General features: G+C 36.9%; 1 protein-coding gene and 1 pseudogene across 3 annotated transcripts in view; one reads left to right on the top strand and one right to left on the bottom strand.

The window, feature by feature from the left end:
• UMAD1 (UBAP1-MVB12-associated (UMA) domain containing 1) overlaps nt 1–23,156 on the bottom strand; it is a 211,971-nt gene that overhangs the window by 113,003 nt on the left and 75,812 nt on the right. The window lies entirely within an intron of this gene.
• LOC118518049 (5-azacytidine-induced protein 2 pseudogene) lies at nt 18,465–19,486 on the top strand (annotated as a pseudogene).

Raw genomic sequence — 23,156 nt, 5'->3', positions numbered from 1 at the left:
TCTCATTTACATTCCCTGACTTTCTCACATTGCACAGCTAGAATCGCTTAAGCTTTGTTTTTGCCAAAATTGAAATGCATACAAGTTGAAATCTTAATTAATCGAAAACTTCTAACTCTTTTTCAGAAACTTCTTCAGTTTCAGTTTTACCAATCCATTGTTTTGATGGATGCATCCAGCCTCTCTCTCTCTGAAGCTCTGGAAACATCAGCCCTATTTTAACATAACAATTCTGAAAGCCTCATTTGTCCCGTATGTCCGTAAGAAATCACTCTCATTTATAACATATGGGCTAAAGCCATGATACACAGAAGTGGGGCGGGAAGTAGTCATCACGGAGCTCAATACTTCTTCATTAGTGGAAGTAATGTAACTCGCGGTACAACGTAGGAAACAATATCCTGCTCAGTTATATCCATAAAGAAGAGCCTGCACAACATCAAACAAGTCTACAAAGTAGGAGTCTCAACTGGCTTTTAACACAATTAAAGCTGTTTTCCAAATTCATCTTCTATTTTTAATGTAGAGAATTCCAAGGTCTTACTGGGGGTCATTACTTCTTACTAAATATCTTATTGACATTATTTATTATTTCCATTTACCCTCACACACTTGTAAGTCCAGCAATAAGTTTCAAACAATTACTGCTTTCACCAAGTTCTGTAAAATCTGAAAAATACAGACATTTAAATGCACTAACTCTGGAACCAAACTGGGTTCAAATCCCGGCTTAGCCACTTTCTACCTGTAATTTTGAGCAAGTCACGTAACTTCTTTGTGCCTCAGTTATCTTATCTGTAAAACAGGGATAAAAATAATCCCTACCCTATAGAGATGCTGTGAGCATTAAATGAATTCATTTTCATGAATACTGAAAGCAGCATTTGACGCACACCAGGGCTATGCACACGTTTGTTAATTTTAAGAAAAATAGGCATCTGTATGTAATATGAAATGGGGAGTAATCAGAGAAGCTTAAGTCAAAATATTCATACTAATTTGAGTGGAGTTTTACTATCTTCCATCATGTTACAAATTCCAAACTGCCAAAGACAGGTAATTCAAATTTAAAAGCACAAACATTTCTGAGCCAAATAACTAATTTATACATTATTAATACCTTCTCTGTCCCTGATCACAAGGTAGCCAAACATGGACAAGCAGCTTGGCCCAGTGGGGTCAAATGTATGCAAAATGGCCTCTAGCTGGGAAGCTTTAGACACGTCATTTAATTTCTTGGAACTTCACTTTCCATGTTTGGGCAAATGGGTATAATACTGTCTGAATTTAAGATGTTTGCTAAAATTACATTATATGAAACATAAAGAGCTGTTGCGGGGCCTGGCACCTAGCAGATGCTCAATAAATAGTAATTGTTACAGCTGCACTTGATCATTATCATTCTATTGTGTTAATATTCCTCTTCATATATTATACTATATATTAGAGGTCATTGCCCCTTACCATTCTAGCAGTAAAATACAAGAAAAATCTATCTTTCCTATTCACTTTTGTTAAGACTGTCAAACATAATCAATGTCTGACCTTGTCCTGGACTAAGATTGAATAACACTGGTGAAAGAGATCCTTCATGGATATTTATGAATGCAAATGTGACACATAAGGTCCTTTCATTAGTACTTAATGTTATTAAGGTTTTAACAGAACTTAGATAAACTATCATAGAAAAGAATAATTAAATCTTAGATGTTTTCTGCATCACAGTTTCAATTTATAGGACCTTTTGTGAGAACTTTCAAAAATCTTTATACTACTTTATGAATCTTTTCATTATATCTGCATATTGGATTCACAGCAAATATCAGTGCCCAGTTTCATTTTAGAAAAATATGAGACTGAAGATTTATGACTTGTCCTCCTAAACATACCAAGAAGGGAATTCACATAATTTCTCACTATTTCTGGAGGAAGTCTTTGACACCAGTACCGAGAATGCTATAAAATTAAATATTAGAGGCTCAAATTGCTAAATATTCTATAAGCCATGAAAAAAATACTTACCCACTCCCATTCCTGGAAAATGCATTAACTAATGTCCCTCAAATATTTTTCCTTGGATTAGGTGGAAACAGTTCAAACCCCAAGAAGACACATAGCTTTAACTTGGAATGTTGGCTGTTAGAGCGTGCGCTGCTGGAGAGTAATTAAACCACCTTGGATCCTCACTTAAGTGAGATTATAAAAACCCAGAAAAGAGTCCTTCAAGGAAAAAATGTCAAAACTGTTTAAATTAATTTAGCACATTAAGTCTCATGGTATTTATTGGGAATTGTTACAGCATTCATTTTAACTTCAAAAAAAATAACTGATAATTATTTGCCTTGGAACCTCATACAGTTTTTCTTCAAATCTATTGTAAAATAACACCACCAAATATAGAAAGGCTACAGGTTAGAACTTCTAAAAGTACTAGCAAGGGAAATTTCTGAAAAAAGGGGGAAAAAAACCCAAACAGCAAATACAGAAATCAATACAATCACATGGATCTAAGTGAAGAGAAGTCCAGAGTAGAGGAAAATCTTGTGTGATGGCATGTCCATAGGATAGCAATAAAAGGGGACAAAAAGAGGCATTAGGAATGTGGGAATCTTCGTGGTTCCTAGACTTATTGATGACCATGCCTGACTTAGAATGACAGAGCTAAATCCCAAAGTACTATTGTGAAAAATATTATATTTCCCTCCATTTTTTCTAAAAATAGAAAAAAATTAAATTTATATATTAAAATGTACTACTATTCTCAAGAGAAAACAGGATCTACAGCATTTAGACAGGTATAAAAAGGCAACGGCTATTATATAAAATTTGGTAAATGGGTGAATCAGCATTATGATTGTATTATCAATGTACCACCACAGCACAATGTTGGATAATTTGCTGTAAATAGAAATCCAAGGCAAAGATAAAGCTCACCTTACCGGCTCCAATCCAAAAAAAAAAAAAAAAAAAAAAAATTCTGGCAGCTCTAACAAGATTGATGGACTAATTTATATTCCAATTCCAGGACTGGTCATCTAGTTTTGTAGCAGCAATTTCAAAATGTCATTGCTGGGGGCGCCTGGGTGGCTCAGTCGTTAAGCGTCTGCCTTTGGCTCAGGTCACGATCCCAAGGTCCTGGGATCGAGACCCGCATCGGGCTCCCTGCTCCATGGGAAGCCTACTTCTCCCTCTACTAGTCCCCCTGCTTGTGTTCCCTCTCTTGCTGTCTCTCTCTCTGTCAAACAAATAAATAAAACCTTAAAAAAAAAAAAATGTCATTGCTGGTTCCATAAAATTTCTCTAAATATTTATGGATAGGTACTGAATTTACAATATGTTCTAATCCATGGAAAAGACTTTGGTTTAAGGAATTATCATATAACTTTATTACATAGTATATAACAAAACAAATATTTAATTTATATATAGAAGAAAACATAATGCATACAATAAAACATATACTCTGTTAGGTGATTGCACCTTATTTTCCTATTTTTTGGCCCAGAGAGAGCATTTCTCATGTTCTCTAATATTTTAATGGTTTAAATTTAATTACTATACTTTCTTCCAGGAACACAAGCAAATCTCTTCCTTTAAGGAAAATTATCTGTTAAATTGAAAATAACGGGGGGCCTGGGTGGCTCAGTCGTTAAGCGTCTGCCTTCGGCTCAGGTCATGATCCCAGGGTCCTGGGATCGAGCCCCACATCGGGCTCCCTGCTTGGCGGGGAGTCTGCTTCTCCCTCTCCCACTCCCCCTGCTTGTGTTCCCTCTCTCACCGTGTCTCTCTCTGTCAAATAAATAAATAAAATCTTTAAAAAAAATAAATAAATAAATAAATTGAAAATAACGAAGGCCGAATTTTCAGTTATATAGAGAAACGGTAATTCAGCAAACAACAATGAAGACTTCCCATTTCCCAAAACCTTGACCGAGTGGGCTCAGTGACAGAGAAGAAAGGACCCAAAACTTCCATCTCTGCTTTGAGTTACTACTACGGCAGCCTTCCTGGCAGTTTTGATGAAAAGGTTTATTATTTCTTGGCAAAAATATATTTCATAACTGTGAAGTATCACAATAACCTAATTTGAAGCGTTCTTTGTTTTGTTTTTTTTAAGATTTTATTTTTAAGTAATCTCTGCACCCAACGTGAGGCTTGAACTCACACCCCCAAGGTCAAGAGCATGGTCTACCAACTGAGCCAGCCAGGTGCCCCTAAGATCTGAAGCTTTCTGAGTGGCACTGCAGAGGAGTAGAGAGAAAATTATCTTCTGTTACCTGTGACCTCTACCAAGTCACTTGGTATGTCTGAAACTCAGCTTCCCTCATCCCTAAACCAATGTAAAAGCGTTTGCCCTGCCTTATTCTGGGGATTTCTGAAGGAATCAAAATAAAGTAGCAACTAGGAAATGTTCTGTAGGACAGTACTCAACAAATGGAGTGATAATAATAGTAGGAAAAATAATAGTGATTATTCAGGAAATAAAGCATTTAACTATAATTGGGTTTTCTAGGACTAAGACTCTCTGGGTTTAAGAATTTAAAGAATTATAAAGCAAAAGTTGAGCGAACTTTGTAAAACAGTAACTTCAAAAAAAAAAAAATACCAATACTTCTGAGCAAAACAAGGCTAGAGTTGTCCCCTGCCCCAGGACAGACATGGAAATATCTCTACATAACATGGTCTATTCTCCCATGGCAACTCCAAAACAACAGCAGGATTTATCAACCCGTTCCATCTCTATTAATTAAAAAAAAAAAAAAGTCCTCATCCTGATAGCTAATGAAGGTTTCTCGTTACTATTTCTCACCACACCCTCGAAGGCCACTTGGCCTACTTAACAATCAACATCAGTTCTAATTAGATATATTGAAGTATCTGAAATAAACATGGCAATAACTTTCAGTAACAATTTACACACACACACACACACACACACACACCATTTTTAAAAAGAAATAGAAACATTTAAAAAAATTTTTTAACTCTTAGGGCTTTAATACCTGAAGATAGCAATAAAAAGGGGGATTGTTTGTGTAAATTGTACCAAAATAATGAGACATTTCCAAGTTTGTGTTTGAAGTTCTTTAAACAAGGTGGCCTTTTTAGTGAGTTGAGATAGAAGTTTAGAACATTTTAGGGGCAGAGCATTTGGTTGGCATTCTGCCACTTTCTACACCAGATAATTTCAGTCGCTGCTGTTTGTCTCAGATGTTTTTTATTCTCCCTCTAGGGAAGTCAAAGCCTTTTCACTTGCAGGCAAATTTTACTGTAGCTCTGGTAACTACTTTACAAGGTGATAAGCATTCACAAGAGGCTTTTATTAGGCCGGTAGCTAAAGCAAAAACTACGGGCACATATTTAGACAACATGTGTGAAATGGAAAACTTTAAACATATGAGAGTTCCAAGTCAGCCTACTAAAAGTGCGGATCCCATGAAAAATATGGGGGTGGGAGGGAGAAACATGCTAAATAGCCTAAACTAGATCTGAATTTGTATATTTTCGTTACCATTAACTCAACATAACAGCTTGTTTAATTAAGTGTATCAACTCAGCATCTGCTAACCCACCACTATTTGATTTTTCCCCAGACTTTGTTTCCCTCCATCACTTTTCCAAGTGATTTTGCAGACTTAGAGCAGAAACTCTTGTTTTTATCATGTTTCTTCCATTTGGCCCCATGGGGAGTGTCCCAAAGAAGGAAACGGTACATGTAAGCTAGGACGACAAGGAAGCAAATATGGGACTACTCAATGATGGTTCAAAAGCACCACACTAATTGGGGGAAGAAAAGATCATCAGTGATCAGCAAGACACCATCATGAGGTACCTTCAGCTAGGCCTTGGAAATCAGATAAGACGTGGGTAAACGGAGAGAAGAAACCACTGAGGCAATGACAAAAATAATGGCCCAACATGATAAGCTTCCAGAGCCCAGAGAGACGGAGCAGAGAGCTCTGACGAGGGACAGTGGACAGTGTGGGAGACAGACCATTTGTCGGAAGCACTACACTAGACTAGTTTTTACACACCATGAAGTAAAATATACTCAGTGATATTCAAGTCTCCTTCCACTACTTGCAAGTTTATACCATAAATCTAATACAATAAACTCTCCCTGGTTTGTAACAATGCAGTGCTTTTCCTGACAACATAACTTTTTCAGACCTGCCCACTAGACTGTAAGTTTATCGAGAAAAGAGTTCCATCGCCTACTCTCTGAAGCTGGTCCCAGGGTCCAGCATGTTAGCAAGGACCAAAATAAATGTCTCCTGAATGAACGCTACAATTCAGATTGCAGGGTTAGGAAACGGACTTCATGGGCACAGAGAACTGGAAGTAACCTTTCTCAACTGGTCACTGATACGCCATCCCATAAAGAGTTCAGAATTTCTCCCAATAAAGTCACAGTGTAGTTAGAAACCCAAGAGAAGAAACAGTCAAATCTCAAAAGAGACAATTCCTATGGACTAGGAAAAAAAAATTTGTAAATCATATATTTGATAAGAAGCTTGTATCTAGAATATATAAAGAACTTCTACAACTCAATAATTAAAAAAGCAAATACCTAACTTAAAAATGAGCAAAAGATCTGAGTAGACATTTGTCCAATGAAAACATATCAATGACCAATAAGCACCTGAAAAGATGTTCCCCATCATTAGCCATCAAGTAAATGGAAATCAAAATCACAGTGGATGCCACTTCACATCCACTAGGAGGACGAGAAGAATCAAAAAGACAGACAGTAACAATTAGAATTCGCCAGGATGTGGAGAAATTGGAACCCCCCCTATACTGTTACGGTAAAATGGGCCAGTTCCTTTGCAAAAACATTCCAGCAATTCCTCAAATGGTTAAACATAGAATTACCATCTGATTCTCCAATTCCACTCCTAGGCATATACCCAAAAGGAATGAAAACATGTCTACAGAAAACCTGTATGCAAATTTCATAGCAACATTATTCATAATGCCAAAAAGTAGAAACAAACCAAATCTTGATCAACTAATGAAGAGATAAACAAAATACCGTATAACCATAGAATGGAAGAGTATTCAGCAATAAAAAGGAATGGCATAATGACAAATGTTCCAATGTGGATGAGCCTTGAAAAGATAAAAGTAAAAGAAGCCAGTTACAAAAAATCAGATGTTATATCATTTCATTGATATGAAATGTCCAGATTAGGCAAATCTATAGAGGCAGAAAATTGGGGAGAAATGGAGCCTGACTGCTAAAGGGTACAGAGTTTCCTTTGGGTGATGAAAATGTTCTAGAAGTGACTGTAGTAATGGTTGCACACCTCTGTGATTATATTAAAAGCCACTGAATTGTACACTTTAAGTTAATGATATGGCAGGTGGCAGGTGAATTATATCTCAATAAAGATTTTAAAAAATATAATACCTGTTTGGGGTGATGAAGAAGTTTGGGAAACAGACAGTGGTGATGATATCACATCATTGTCAATGTAATTAATGCCACTAAATTCTACACTTAGAATAGTTAAGTTATGTATATTTTGCCCCAATAAAAAAATTTTTTTAAACCAGTGCAGAATGGAAAAAAGTTGACTTACCTTCCCAGCTTTAATTATTAGTATATCCTTTCTCTAGTAGATTCACTTTGTCCAAAGTAGGAAAATCCCAAATCTAAAAGATTTTATATGCCCATACGTATATAGGGGGAAAGTATTAACATGATTTTCAAAAATTTATTGAAATAAACCAATCAGTATAACAACAACAAAAAATCTGTAAGATTTCTCAAGATCAAATACTACTGAACATTCTGTTTTCGATTTTGTAATTTATATACTTTATATTTGTGGTTCTTTAACCTGCCTTGATACGCTTTTTGACCGATGATGTTTAACTGCTTTTCTATTTCCTGTTGTGAGAAAATTAACTGACTGTTACAATTCAAGTTTTAACAAATGGCATTTCTACTATCCTTTGCTAATTATGCTGTGGCTGGATTTTGCGTACCATTTCACACTACATTTACTCTCCTGCTTTGATTTTAGAGCAACTTATTTCTAAGAATGTGCATTTGTATACACTTCATTTTGACTTGCCAAACCAAATCTGATTATGTTGCTTCTGAACCAATTCTAGACAGATACTTAACCAGAAATGCACACTGAGGTGAATGAACTAAAAATATTTAAATATATAGTACCTCTTTCAGGTTTCAGCAGGAATGTAAATGCACATATACACACACAGACCAAGCAAAAACAACCTAATGCATAAGTATAAAACCCATGTGTTTTAAAATAAATATTTCTCTACAAGTCTTCCCTAATATACGGAGAATCATTACTTTAACATGATTATATCTGAATGTATAGCACTTCGATGGGCTTAGTTTTCAGCAAGTCTATTAGGACAGAAAGAGGAGTCAATATTCCACCATAGTGCCATTTTAGACAAAGTAAAGCATTAATATCAGAAGCCAGAAAAATGTAAATGTCAAATAGTAACTTTCTCATCAATCAAGCTTCCTTTAGATAAGTGAACACAGAATTTCACATCTGTGATTATTCATATATATTTGCTTTTCAACTGACAATCTTGAAAATCACTTCATCTGAAAATTTTGGTTATAAGTGTTAAGTTCATGAATTAACAGAATTAATCCTTCTAAGAAGCTGTGACTTGGAAAAGGCACCTTGAGACACACAGCAATGAACACGGACATAAATTATGCCTTAATGAAAAATAAACTTGTAAACAATATCATGTGTAGTGAAATCTCAGCTTCTGTGACAAAAAAGAAATGTAATCTTCTTAAACGACAAAAATAATTACTGATAGACATTATATGCAAGGGCTGGGAGATACCAGAAACTATATTTTTTATGAAATCTTTTAAAAAGCAATACATTTGGGGCACCTGAGTGGCTCAATCCTTAAGCGTCTGCCTTCGGTTCAGGTCGTGATCCCGGGGTCCTGGGATCGAGCCCCGCATTGGGCTCCCTGCTCGGCAGGGAAGCCTGCTTCTCCCTCTCTTACTTCCCCTGCCTGTGTTCCCTCTCTCACTATGTCTCTCTCTGTCAAATAAATAAATAAAATCCTTAAAAAAAAGCATTACATTTATTAAGGGTACGCTTTGTTAAAGATACTTTCTTAAGCATTTTACATACTTAGCTTTATTAAATAAATCCTCACAAAAATTTTGTGAGGTAGGTATTCATTATGAATAGGCATTTCACACAGGCAGATGAAGAGATTAAGTAGCCTGTGCAAATTTGCAGGAGTAAGAATTAGAGCTGGGACTGGATCCAAGTCCATGCTCTCTCCATTAGACCAGTCTTCCTTCCAGTAGCAAACAAGCCTATCATTTAGCAAGATAATTCAGTAGCATCAGCTATTACAACTACAAAAGGGCTCAGGGAATACCACATTCCTGCAGTCTGATTGGTTCGGCTATATTACGCAGATAAGAAGGAGAAATAAAGCACTTAGGCATGGCAATCCTTACTTTGCCAAGTTTTGGCACAGGAGAACAAACATGGAAAGAATCAAAACGAAATTAAATTCAACCTTCACATTTATGTGTCTTAAAAGTCCTATGAATCTAGACAGCAGAGACAACTTGATGAGAATACATGGAAAATAGGATGCAGGTTTTGTGAAAAGTCCTTCTGCTTGGATTCTGCATGTTGTATATTCCCCACTCTGTATGTATTTTGTACAGGTGTTTGAACATGTCTTTTATAATTGTACATTAAGAAAAAGTCTAAAAGAGAGTCCGCCCAAGATCATCTCATCGGTTAACTTCATTTTTAGTTATACTGTGGTTTGTTTTTTGATTAGCAATAAATAAAAGGTATTTTCTAGGAAAAAATATATGTATGTATACACACACAAGTTATGTAAGTAATACAAACAGGTGGGCCTAATTCTTATTGAAACACTTCTGATCTTAGCTTTCCTAACAGTCATTCTCCTCAATATTCCTCTTGACTCCCGCTGTTGTTTCTCAGTCTCTCATGAGCTTCTCCCACACTACTCAAGCTCTGTTTTAGAGTTCCCCAAGGCTGTGTCCCTGGCTCTTTCTCAACATGCCCTCTCTATGTAATCACATCCATTCACAAAGATGTAAATACCATGTGCATTCTAATAATCCCCAAATTTACACTATAAGCCCAAACCTCTGCTATAAAACTCCACTACTACGTAAAAGTTACTTTGTCCAAAAACTGAACTCAATCTTCCTCCTAAACCTGCTCCTTCTCTAGACTTCTGTATCCTCCACCCTGTGGCTCATGCCAGCAGACACAGAGATTCATTCCAGGGTACCTCTTTGTCCCCATATTTAATCCATCACCAAGTCCCCAAAAACATACTAAACCTGGTCACTATCCTAGCCCAAGTCACCACCATCTCTCACCTGGACTATTAATTATTGCTTTAGACCACTTCCTATCCATTCTCCCCTCCAACAGCCAGTGAAGTCTTTAAAACAAAGAAACCAGATACTATTATTCCTCTGCTTAAAAAACTTCCAATGATTTCCTCTTGTACTTTAGAACAAAACTCAAACTCCCAAGTCTTGTATGCTCTGACCTGTTCTCCATCTTCACTCCAGCTCTTTGCTTCCCTCCCTGTACTTCAGTGTTACTCATCTTCTTTCATTCAGTTCTTCCAGGAAGCCAAAATCCTCACTGCCTCTGGGCTTTTGCACATGCTGGTCCCTCTACCTGGAATTCTTTCTTTTACCTCTTGCCTAGCTCATTCTGATTCATTCTTCCAGTTCAACTCAAATATCATTTCTCTGAAGAGGCCTCCCTAAACAACACCCCCCCCACACACTTAAATGAGTTTCCTCTTGCAAATTCTGTCTCATAGCATCCTTTTCTTTCTTTCATATCTCTCATTACTGTTTGTAAGTAAATAAATATGTATGTGTGTGTATATATATGTGTGTATGTGAATGCCTGGTTCTTCTACTAGGTTCTAAAATTCATAAACACAGGGACTATGTCTTGGTCCCCCCAACATAGCCAACACTTTGCATAGCGTCCGGCATCTAATGGGTGCTTTATAAATATCTGCCGAGGGGCTCCTGGGTGGCTCAGTCGTTAAGCGTCTGCCTCAGGTCATGATCTCAGAGTCCTGGGATCAAGCCCCACATCAGGCTCTCTGCTCTGTGAGAAGCCTGCTTCTCCCTCTCCCACTCCCCCTGCTTGTGTTCCCACTCTCACAGTCTCTCTCTCTCTGTCAAATAAATAAAATCTTAAAAAAAAAAAATAGCTGCCAAATTAATTGGTGACGAGTCCCCTTCTCCACCAATACCCCACTCTCAGGCCCTGAAAGCAACCATTGTAACAATTTCCTTTTTATCTTTCCAGATATAAAAACATATGTTTAAAAGGGAAAGCATTCACAATAGCCAAGATATGGAAGCAAGCCAAGTGTCCATCGATAAGATGAATGGATAAAGAAGATGTGGTATATATACACCATGGAATATTACTCAGCCATAAAAAAGAATGAAATCTTGCCATTTGTAACAACATGGATGGGCCCAGGTGGTATTATGCTAAGTGAAATAAGTCAGACAAAGAAAGACCAATGCCATAGGATTTCACTTATTCGTGGAATCTAAAAAACAAAACGAACAAACAAAACAGATGCTTAAAAGAGAGAACTGGTGGTTACCAGAGGGGTGGTGAGCAGGGAGGATGGGTGAAATAGGTGTGGGGGATTAAGAGGTATAAATTTCCAGTTATAAAATAAATAAACCATGGAGATGAAAAGTACAGCACAGGGAATATAGTCAATAACATTGTAATAATGTTGTACCATGACAGATGGTGACTACAGTTATTGCGGTGAGCACTGAGTAATCCACAGAATTGCCAAATCACTGTTGTACATCTGAAACTAATATAACATTGTACGTCAACTATATTTCAATAACTTAAAAAGGGGAAAGAGTTCAAACATGAGTATATTTTAGTACGTTTTCCTAGTACAAATGTTTACATTTAAATTAAATCTAATAAAAAAATTTTAGAAAGATAATTAAATAGAAGTAGAACCTAGATAATAATTACAATGTAGTAAAAAACTGTTGATATTTATAAAAAGGAAATGTTAGGGGCACCTGGATGGTGTAGTTCAGTTAAGCGTCCAACTCTTAGCTTCGGCTCAGGTCGTGATCTCAGGGTACTTGGATTGAGCCCTGTGTCAGTCTCTGTGCTCAGTGCAGAGTCTGCTTGGGATTCTCTTTCCCTCTCCCTCTCCTGCTCGTGCACACACACACACTCTCTCTCAAATAAATCAATCTTAAAAAAAGTAAATGTTACACAGAAAGAGGCCATTCCATGTAAATCTTCAACATGTCAACAAACGTTTACTGAGCACCTATTATGTACCAGGTCCTGTGCAATGGAGGTGACTCAGTAACTGAATTCAACAACAATTTTATCACTATGGTAAGTTTTTTTTTTTTTTTAAGATTTTATTTATTTATTTGAGAGAGAGAGAATGAGAAAGAGAGCACATGAGAGGGGGGAGGGTCAGAGGGAGAAGCAGACTCCCTGCTGAGCAGGGAGCCCGATGCGGGACTCAATCCCGGGACTCCAGGATCATGACCTGAGCTGAAGGCAGTCGCTTAACCAACTGAGCCACCCAGGAGCCCACTATGGTAAGTTTTAAGAGGCAGTCAGTAAGAAAAATTTCTTCAATAAAACTCTAATTATAAACCGATTAGTTTTACTACAACAAAAAACTAAAATATTTTATTTAGGAGGAGAAAAATGACTTTATTTTGTCATTTTACAAATGTATTGAATTTTTAGTAAGTTGATTTAAAGCCTTATACTTAATAGTCCCATTTTTAGAGGAAGAAGAAATGCAGGTTTTGCTCCGTCCTTATCATATTAATTGTAGTTAATGGAAAAGTTCACAATTGCTTTTCAGCAAGCCAATGGTGTCAGGTTTATTCAATTTAACCTTGGCTTAATAAGCGTAGAGAACCTCAACTATCATTCTAATTGTTTTAATTCACTGTATTAAAATTCTTGTTTAAAAAAACTGCTTCTTTATTTTTTTCCTTGCACTTAGAGGAATTCAAAGTTCTCGTAATAAGTTAAACACCTGGGGAAACTTCATTAAGCACTATTCCCTGAAATTACTGCTTCACCGTGCAAAATGGGGGCTTTATAACCTGAAGAAGTTAATGTAATGTGCACTACTGCTCAGGGACTCACAGTGGCAGTGGGAGACGCTGCCATGCTATTAACTTAATTAATGTTTCCATCAAATGAATGGAGTGCAGGAAAAAAAAAGTCATGCCTAAAAGTCAGGGTTTAACAAGGACTCAGAGAAACAGTGAATTCCTGATTTCAGTACTGGCTGAGGAAGACTTAAAACTTATTTCTGCTCTCAAACTGTCTTTAATTCTCATAGCTACATGTCAAGACATAAATGGGCACTGGATAGAGTCCAAAGAAATGAAAATGGTTACGGAATCTATTGATTGCTATAGGTAATAAACTATAAAAAGGGCTATGAATCTTCAGGATGGAAAGGGTAATGCCAAAGGCAAATTATAAGAGCAGATAGTGTTATGAACAGTTATGAAAGGTATGTCCTACTTGAACTTGTTCTCCAAGTTTCAAAATTCTAGAATTTCAGATTTCTACAGCAAAGGCAATACCAACTTAAAATTTGAAACAACTGAGGATGAACCAAGTATTATTTTAAGCTGTGGGTAGAAAACATCAATCTTATAAGAAGTGGTGGAAAGCTAAATGTACAATAGTTTACAGGAGGATTTAGGTGATACTTTTAGGCGACAGGTGACACAAAGGGTAGTCACGGATTCTCACAAAACATTCTTTGAGGTGGATGAAAAAAATATATATATATATGTAGGTTTCGACCAAATGATGGAATTCTTTTGCTTCATTTTAAAATTTGCGACTGACCAGTTTTCAATTGAAAGTTTTAGCCTGCTGTTCCGAATTTCAAATTTGACTCACGCCTTGAAAGTGGTGGTAATTCCAGGATTTCAGGAACTTTTAACAATTATGCTCCTATTATGGGAAACAAAGGTGCTCACCACATAGTAATTAGATGCTTAACAGTCTTAACTTATTTAAGCTGCGTTCCTATTTTCCCCATTGACACAGGAACTGCAAAGCTTACTCAGATTTCTCTTCAGCCAAGTCCTGGCTAACCTTCCTGTGCTTCCCCTTTGTACAGACAAATACATAGAAGCTGAACAACTTTATAAGTTTCTCTAACCAATCAATTGGCAAGCTGGGTCAGTTCTTCTACTCTTCATTAATTTATCATCATCCCCAAGTGGCCATTTGAAAATCCTCTAATTTTGCAGATGATCATGAAATACCTTGAGTCGTATAAACTCAGGTTCCATTTTTTACACATATATATCAAGAAATACTAACTGCTTTTGACCCTGATATAAATATCCAGCGTTTCTAAAGCTTTTTGCTCAACTTGCAGTGTCATTAGAAACACCCGTCAGCTTCCTTGAGAAAAAAATGGGCCTTGAAGAACCTAAGTTTTGCAAGTATTTCTGACCGTTTTTAGACAGCACAAGTACTGAAGTTAAACCATACTGCACAAGAGTAAATAATCACTTCAAAGAAACACTGGTGGAGTTATCGTGCCTGCTACAAAGGACTGTTTTATTTTGTTGAGCACGACGTGAAAAGGGCAGGTGTTAGGAATGGGGGAAAATGCCAAATCTCCCCTGAAGTTACAGCAACTGACCGGCAATACAGGGTGCATTTCACAGAGGCCCAGCAAAATGATGAGAGTGAGGCAGAGACTAACCGCATGGTCAGACCTCCAATGCCTGCTATTGCAGGTCATAACTAAGTATGTATATGGCCTCATCTGCGGTCTGTCCAATGAAAAGTCTGATATTTCAGCAAACTATGCTAATTTCCTAGTTTAAAAGTGTATAACCTAAGCCACTTAGGGTGTACTTATGTAATAATTAAGCAACACCTGAAATACTTTAAAAGTTTATAACTCATATAACTTCAGATCTTATACCCCAATAGTGGTGCTGAAAAGTAAAAGTAGTTTCTTACCCTTTCTCCTAAAATTTCTGCCAGCTCCTCTAGGAATCCAAACAACAGGATTTCATTCCCTAGCCCTCCTTTTTCTTTCCCTTGCCCATTCTCTGTCTCACCTGGGAACTCTCTCTCACCTGGGAACACTGACCCTGAAGCCAACAGCTCCACATTCTCAAGCTACCAGCTAATTCCAAATGCAGCCATGTCAAGGCAACTGAACGTGGCAGATGTAAAAGAAACGCAACAACAACAACAAAACAACAAAGAACACTGGCACTTTACTGTCCCGGGTAAAGATAGTGCCTCTTTTGAGCGTCAGCAGCCTTCCAGAGAGGATGCAGGCTAGGGGTTCTGGCCGATAGAAAATACGAAAGCAGGAGAAGCACATAAAGAAATGCCTACATGTGTTGTTGCTAGGTAGCCGCAGCCCCAAGAGCTCAGAAAAAGAGCAAATTATTGGTAAAGCTAAAGCAAGAAAATTTTCTTAATGCACAGCATGAAGCATAAACACAAGCATAAACCATAATACATCTGGTTAGAAGAACAAATAAAGTTCATTTATAGCCATTGCTTAATGAGTTTTCTTTACATCCATATCATTTTGCAATACTTTAATACTGAGGCAACAACCTAGTGTCAATTGACCTTGAACAATAGTCCATTAAATATCACCAGATCCTGCTTGAGCCAGTGGTTAGCGTCAAATACTACCCTGAGCTATCCAACTCAAATAGAGATGATTTAAATTTTATGACTTGATGTATTAGCAGTGCTAATACATCACTTGCTGTATTAGCAGTGATTTATTTTTTGGCACCATGGGCACAGGGAGAACAAGCTTCTGTTTTGTTTGTTTCATTTTCAAGTTCAGTGAGTCAGATCCCATACTGGAAAAATTTCATGAAGTATACTACATCCTTCCAATGCCTACTCTAGGCCTTGGTCATATGTTGAACATCTTTAAGAAAATGGATTAATTCTTTCAATAGCTACCTACTGTTTAATAGTCTACAGACCCTCTTATTAATTCAGAATAATTATCCTATATATATGAAAATGACTTTTTTCTATTAGCTTGGCTTTAGAATACATTTTTGCAATTGATAACATGAAAAACTGGGTTATGTTGTTGCTTGGTTTAAGGTGATTAGTAAGACAATGTCTTAATAACACTGTTCTTCCATTACATAATAATGGCTAATGTTTATTGAAGACTTAGTGTATACATGTGCTGGGCTAAGCCTCTGATAAGTACCATCTCATTTAACCTTTACAACAATCTGATAAATTAAGCATTATTATTCCATTTTACAGATGGGGAACCTGAGGCATATAGTAAGTGACCTGCCCAAAGACCAACAGCTAATTAATGGTATATACACCAGATCTGAACTCCGGTCTAATGAGCTTTGAGCTTCAGAGGCCAAGCCCCTGGCCACTAGGGTGGACTGTGTCTCACTGGGATCTTTTACTATAATTCACCACAGATAATATGCAGGAAATGATTTGGTCCAATTAACCATGAGAAGTATTCAGGGGATTTAGCCTCCCACCAAGCATGAAGCACCACTCAGTAAAGAAAACCTAAATTAAACCTCAAGATAAGTTCTGTAAGTCAAATCTATAGATGCTTATTGAGACCACGCAGAAGAGATGAGGGGCAAAACCAAGGAAACAGATTTCAAGAAAAAGAAAGGGGAGCCTGGGTGGCTCAGTCAGTTAAGCATCCGACTCTTCATTTCAGCTCAGGTCATGACCTCAGGGTCATGGGATCGAGAGATTCCCTCCCTCTCCCTCTGCCCCTCTGTACCTGCACACACATGCACGCACATGCTCGCTCTCTCTCTCTAAAAATAGCAAGCTATTCGCTTCTTTTGAACTAATCCTGAATATTTTCCTTTTCTTTTTATTTCTTTTTATTTTTTATTTTGAGAGAGCACGTGTGTCACCAAATCTGTTAAAAAACCAAAACTGAATAAATTTGAAGATCTAAAAAAAAAAAAAACCACAAAAAAACCAAAAGAAGCGAATATACCAACCTTATATTATGGTGCTTCTGCATTTTATCATAAAATTTGGCTACTCTAAAATTATGCGACCTGACCACATTCCACACTCTTCCTCATATTACTACACATAAAAAGATAATATGCCAAGCTTCAAGGAGACCAATTTAGCAAAAACTTGCAGATAAACAAAGCAAAAACAATCATCTTCTGTTAGATGAAAATATAAGGGTAACTAAAACTGTATAAATCTCAGTGCACACATTAAAATAATAGTACAACCACTGGTGTGTCATCAAAAAAAAAAAGGAAATTGTCACAGGTTAAATAAATCAAATAATACTGAGTATTTCCTACTGGTTTTGTCTTTCACTTATACCATGGTGGTAGTTTTTCTCCAGGCTTTTGATCCTCCAACGTGACTAAGATTATTTGCTCCAGAGATTAAGTCACGGACAAAACAAAAGGCAAATTTAAGAACTGGTGGTGAGCATGGGCAGAAACCTCAGCAGAAATTGCTGTTGAGGGAGCACCCATCCTGGGCCCAGGGCTGGCTGCATATTTTACATAAATTCTCAGATATAAACATCATGGCAGCCCTACTGAGACCATGTCATCATCTTCCTTTCAGAGCTGAGGAAAACTGAAGCCCAGAGAGGTTAATTAACTCACCAAAGTCCCAGCTGGGAAGTCACAGAGCTGAGATTCAGATCCAGATGTCTGATTCACTAGACAATAATGGTTTCCCCTAAATTAACATATAAAATTTATACATTTTTGGAAGCTTAACTCCTTTTTCTCCAGAAGACGTCAGGACTCTCAAAATGTAGTTGTACAACCTGGCTGTCAGGGGTGCAGACCAAGCCAAGAAAAGGACCACCCTCGTCGAGCAAGGCAGCTATCACGCCAGGAGAAGCAGCGCGGTCTGTGGGGAAACCGGACGTCTGATGACCTCTGGCCACCCCCGTTGTTTTTGGTTCATTTCCTAAGGCGAGGAGAGGGGAAGTGACCATCTCCTTAGGCGGCCACCAGAAGCCAGGCTCCAGGCATGCTGGAGGCATCGGTAGGGGATGACACCGGCCTTCTGAACTGCGGCAAAGCTCAGAGAGACACAGTGACCCTCACCTCAACACACTGAGGACCAAGTCTGTCACTTATTTTGCCCTGTCACTCTATATGAAGACATTAAGAAACAATCTCAGGATTCAAAGAGAGAGAACTCTTTCTTAAAGAAAAGAATAAGATGTTTGGAAGAAACATTTATGGGAACTTGATTAGATGAAGAAAAATAGGTTCTCTGAAACAAAAACAAGTAAATAGGGGCTATCATGCACATCAGAAGGTCTGCATCGATAAGATAATTTGAAGAGCACACTGGACTAAAATGAATAAAGACAACTAAATCTGAAAGTACTGAGTGAACAGATACGATCTAAATAAACAGAACTCTTCCAGATAAAAAGACAGAAGTAGAAACTCAGCAGGTGAGGAGGCACAGAAATCCACCTTCATCAAACTGGAAAGTGGAAAAATGGACCTGTGACCTAAAGCCAACCACTTAGCCCAAGAGCTGGGATGTGGGAAGAAGACATGTAGAGATCTCAAAACTGAACTACAAAAATCAAAAGGGATCATTCTCAGGAGGACGATCTGACCAGCAGACATCTCCAAAGACCACGCTTCTCAAGTAAGAATGTGTAATATTCACACTGGGAACCGAGGAGAGAAAGGACTAATTTATATCAGTGACTTAAGTGCAGCCTGAACTAATAGCACTGAAAACCTCAATTGCAATCTGGAAAGCCCAAAAGAATGCAGTGAAGTCATTGGGAAGGACAGCACAAAAATCCAGCTGGCATATTTTACTAGAATATTCAAAAGATAACCCTCTCTCTCTCACCAAATGGCAAAGCTCTTTGTAATAAATACCACCACTTCTCCTTTGCCAGGAGATAGAAAGATTTTATCGGAGAAAGGAACTCTCTAATCATGGACACACAATGAGAGATCCATTCCTGACGGTGGCACAAAATTTCAGGAACACAACTACTATGGCAAACTGTATGGGAGGGAATTCATGGGTGTTCCCAGGTCCTTCCAAACTGAAGGAAGCAGGCTTTGGGGAAGTTAAGAGTAAAACTTCAGGATCAAGATAATCAAAACCGCCTTTATAGGAATTAATTCTGAATATGAAGATGTGGCATCTTAGCCAGTGGTTTTCCAAGAAATGTGTATAACAAACTACAAGTGGACTTGGATGAAAAGTTTGCAGAAGCCTTCAGTATGTGCACATGCATGTGTGTGTATACCCACACACCTCATTGTACCTTAAAAAAATAACCTTTAAATTACACTATTTTTCCTTCAAACCTGATATCACAATGGGTTATCTCTAGCTATAATATCTGTGCCCTCAAGAGTGTTATGCTATCAATCACCCAATGTCAACTTTTCTCTTTGACCTTGCAACAATATTCATTTAAGGCATAATCACTCTTCACAAATCACTGTCTATTAAACAGTAATTTATATGATGTGTTCCTGAAAATTTTTTTACACCACTGGTTTTATGAAACCCAAGTGTTCCATGGCTGAAGCCACTAAATTAACACCACCCTGTTCACAACAGATCAGTAAGTACACTTTTAGGAGTATAAATAAAACACTTTATAATCTTATATATACTATGTAATACAATTCCAATTGAATGAAAATGCTTTTTAATATCAGAGTCTTAGGTCTTAGATATTTCCTGAGCATTGTGGGAGATTGCAAAGCATTTTTAATTAATGCATTTGGAATTAAAAATGCTTTTTGAATGAAAAAATAAAATTATCTGGCATACCATTTTGCTTCAAAAACAAAAAGATGTATCATAAGGTGATAATGCAAATTAATGGAAATGATAGGTAACTATTTCATTCCGAGGGGATGAATGGAAAATGAAAGATCACAAAAGCTTTTTAGGCTAGGCATTTACTCTCAAGTATGGTGTGGTGAATGGTTTCCTTTTAACCATATTCCTCATGATCTTAAGTATTTATGACAAAACTTCAAATGTATGGTAATGATTCCATACTTCTTCATATAATAAAGAATAACAAATCTTTCTATTTTACTTAAGCGAAAGCCAAATAAGAAGAAAGGTTTACCTCTGAAAAGTAAAAGCACCAAAATATAGCTTAATTAAACAGAGAAGATAATTTCAAAAGCATAAGCTTCCTACATTCATGAACTTAACGGTTCAAATCTAAAGGCCTTAGTTAAAATGAAAAATCTTAATAAGTAAAAGTTACCTGCATCACCAGTCCAGGAACCAGAGAATTTCTGGCAACTGACGGGAGATTCACATTCACACTAGGATAAATCTAATGGCTTAATTTCACCTAGCATTCCCAATTCACACTGTAGTAGACTAACTGCTGAGACTCCATGAGTGAACGGCAATCTTCCCAGGATTACAGAACTAAGGACAATATCTCAAAAGGAACGCTCTAATTAAGCCTATAATTCTACACTAACTTTATAATAACGTTGATCATAATAATGTGGATCAAAAGCTTTTTTTTATAAGGTGGGGAAGAACAAAACTATATAATTAAAGCATACACTGCTAATTCTTGACTATAATCAAAAAAGAAAAGACAAAGGTGATCACAATCCTTTGAAGATGCAAGGAAATTACAAGTTCAGAATTATCTAAAACAGCCAGAAATTGCACTCATATTTTCTTCTCTAAAGAGAGATATTTGTACCATGTATGACAGAAACATAATTTTATCAGTAAGTGCAAAATCTGTCTTGGTGTGTGGTAGCTGGATTCAAGAGAGTTCCACGCTACTAATACAAATAGAGTATGTTAAGCACATAAAATAGGTAAGTATGAACAATTCACATGTTTTCATAAACATTTAAAGAAAGGTTCAGTGACAAGTTGAAAATTAATAAGGTATTTTAGCAGAATACCTAACTTCAACTGACATGACTGGCCAGTAGTAAACACTGCCCTGTAGTAATTTTGTACAACGTCCGGCCAACATACCAGCCTTTGTAGACATAATTACCACCAATTGCTATGTTTTCTGTGTACCATCCATTTCATATAATCATATTAATTTCAAAACATGAGCAATGTCTATTCTAACGAGAGGACCACAATTCTAATTTAGGAATATGAAATTTATATTGGTTTGCTTTGTTCTCTAGGATAACAATGTCACGGCTGGGTAAAAGATATTCCCTCTAAACCAATAAATATAATCAACAAAGGAAATGTACCAGTGAAACACCCAAAAATGTCAGCCTTCAGTGCGCACTTATAGCCTAGGAGTATCTTCAGAACTATACGCCAAGACCACTGATGTCTTTCTGGGGTTTAACTTGGCATTCACCCAACTACCCAGAGATTCTGGAGTTTCCTGCCAGATAAAGGACAAATATACCAACTGGGTATGGTGTGTTACTTGCTGCAGTTAAAAAAAAAACCAAAAAACCAAAAAAACAATGCCAGAGGGCAACACTCTTGGTCCACAAAAATGCCTGACATTTCTGGCTTAAGACCTTTTGGGTCTAATAAATAGCTCCATTTCTTAGGACAGAGGTTTCTTTCACTGATGGATTTATTAAATAAATAAGTAGTTCATCAGTTTACAGAATGTGTCATTTCACACAATTTACTATGAAAGAACTAGCAGGTGGCACTATTAAGATCCATCAGTAGTAGGAATTGTTTCATAGATGACCAACTCAATCTACGTTTGGAACACTGCCATCCTTTATAAGGTTTTTCCATGTAACACATTCAAAGTTTTAGTGCACATCTACTCAGGGTGTTTATGAAATCCTTGTGCAACTTTAAACTTGACCTATCCCACTGAACTATATTTTATGGGACTGTGTTAAAACTGCTGTGTATTCATCCAGACCACATTCTTTAAAGGAACTTCAAGCCAGGATCATGAATGCAATTTATGAAATCACTGGGCAGCAGCTGGAGAATGTTTTCAATGAGGTGGAAAATCGGACTGAATGTTGTTGGATCACCAAAAAATGGTGGCTATGTTGAAGTCTATAAATTTAAACTGCAATGTTAAAGTCTTATTCACACTGATTTAAGTCATTTTTAATTTTTTTTTCTGTCACAAATACAACAGAGATCAAGGTTTAAAGTTAACATGGAAATTTTTAAAAATACCCAAAATGGCTATGATGTTATATATTTCTATTAGAAATTTTACTATTTTTCCCATGTTGGAAGACTAATAGCAACTCATTAGAAAATGTTTTACAGCATCCAAAAAAGGCTAACATATATTTTAGAGATCACTGATTCTCCAACTGACTTAAACCACATTTTTAAAATTCTACTATTTATAAAGATACATATTTGTAAATAAGCCATTTCCTAATGGGTTGTGAAAGAGAAAAATCAGTATGAGAGAGACTGGTTAACATGTTAAAAGAGAACGTGGTTAGATGCAAGGCAGTATCCTGGATTTGATCCCAGAACAACAAAAAAGACATTTATAGAGAAACTGGTAAAACCCAGATAAAGTCTGTGGTTTCGTTAATACTATTGTACTAATGTTAATTTCTTAGTTCTGACAAATCTACCATGGCTGTGTAAGATGTAGATGAAAAATATTTCTAAAATGCTCTGTGATATCTTTGCGACTTTTCTGTACACCTAAAATTATTCCAAAATAAGAAGTTTATTAAGTTTTTAATAACTTAATATTTTAATAACTTTAAAAACTTATTAAGTTTTTTTAAATGTGATTAGAATATTCACAGTACCTTCTGTAATTACCTTTTTCTCTACCTTATCTATAATCACTGACTGGGACACATTTTATTTTCCAGAGTTGGCCAAAACATCTCCCATCACATGTGTTCCTTAGCAACATTTCCCCAACAAGAGCTAGTATTTATTTCTCTATGCTCCGAATCTGGGAACACCCTGAGGCTCCTTGACCAACAGAACATGGTGGAAGTGATGCAGTACTGGTTCCAGGTCTTAGCTGGCTTGGTAGCTTCTACTTCCTGTGTCTCTGACCACTGATCCTTAGAAGCCAGC

Source organism: Halichoerus grypus, chromosome 12, assembly GCF_964656455.1.
Source record: "Halichoerus grypus chromosome 12, mHalGry1.hap1.1, whole genome shotgun sequence".
Classification (NCBI taxonomy): domain Eukaryota; kingdom Metazoa; phylum Chordata; class Mammalia; order Carnivora; family Phocidae; genus Halichoerus; species Halichoerus grypus.
The sequence above is the reverse complement of the archived record's forward strand: the minus strand, read 5'-3'. Positions and strand labels throughout refer to the sequence as shown.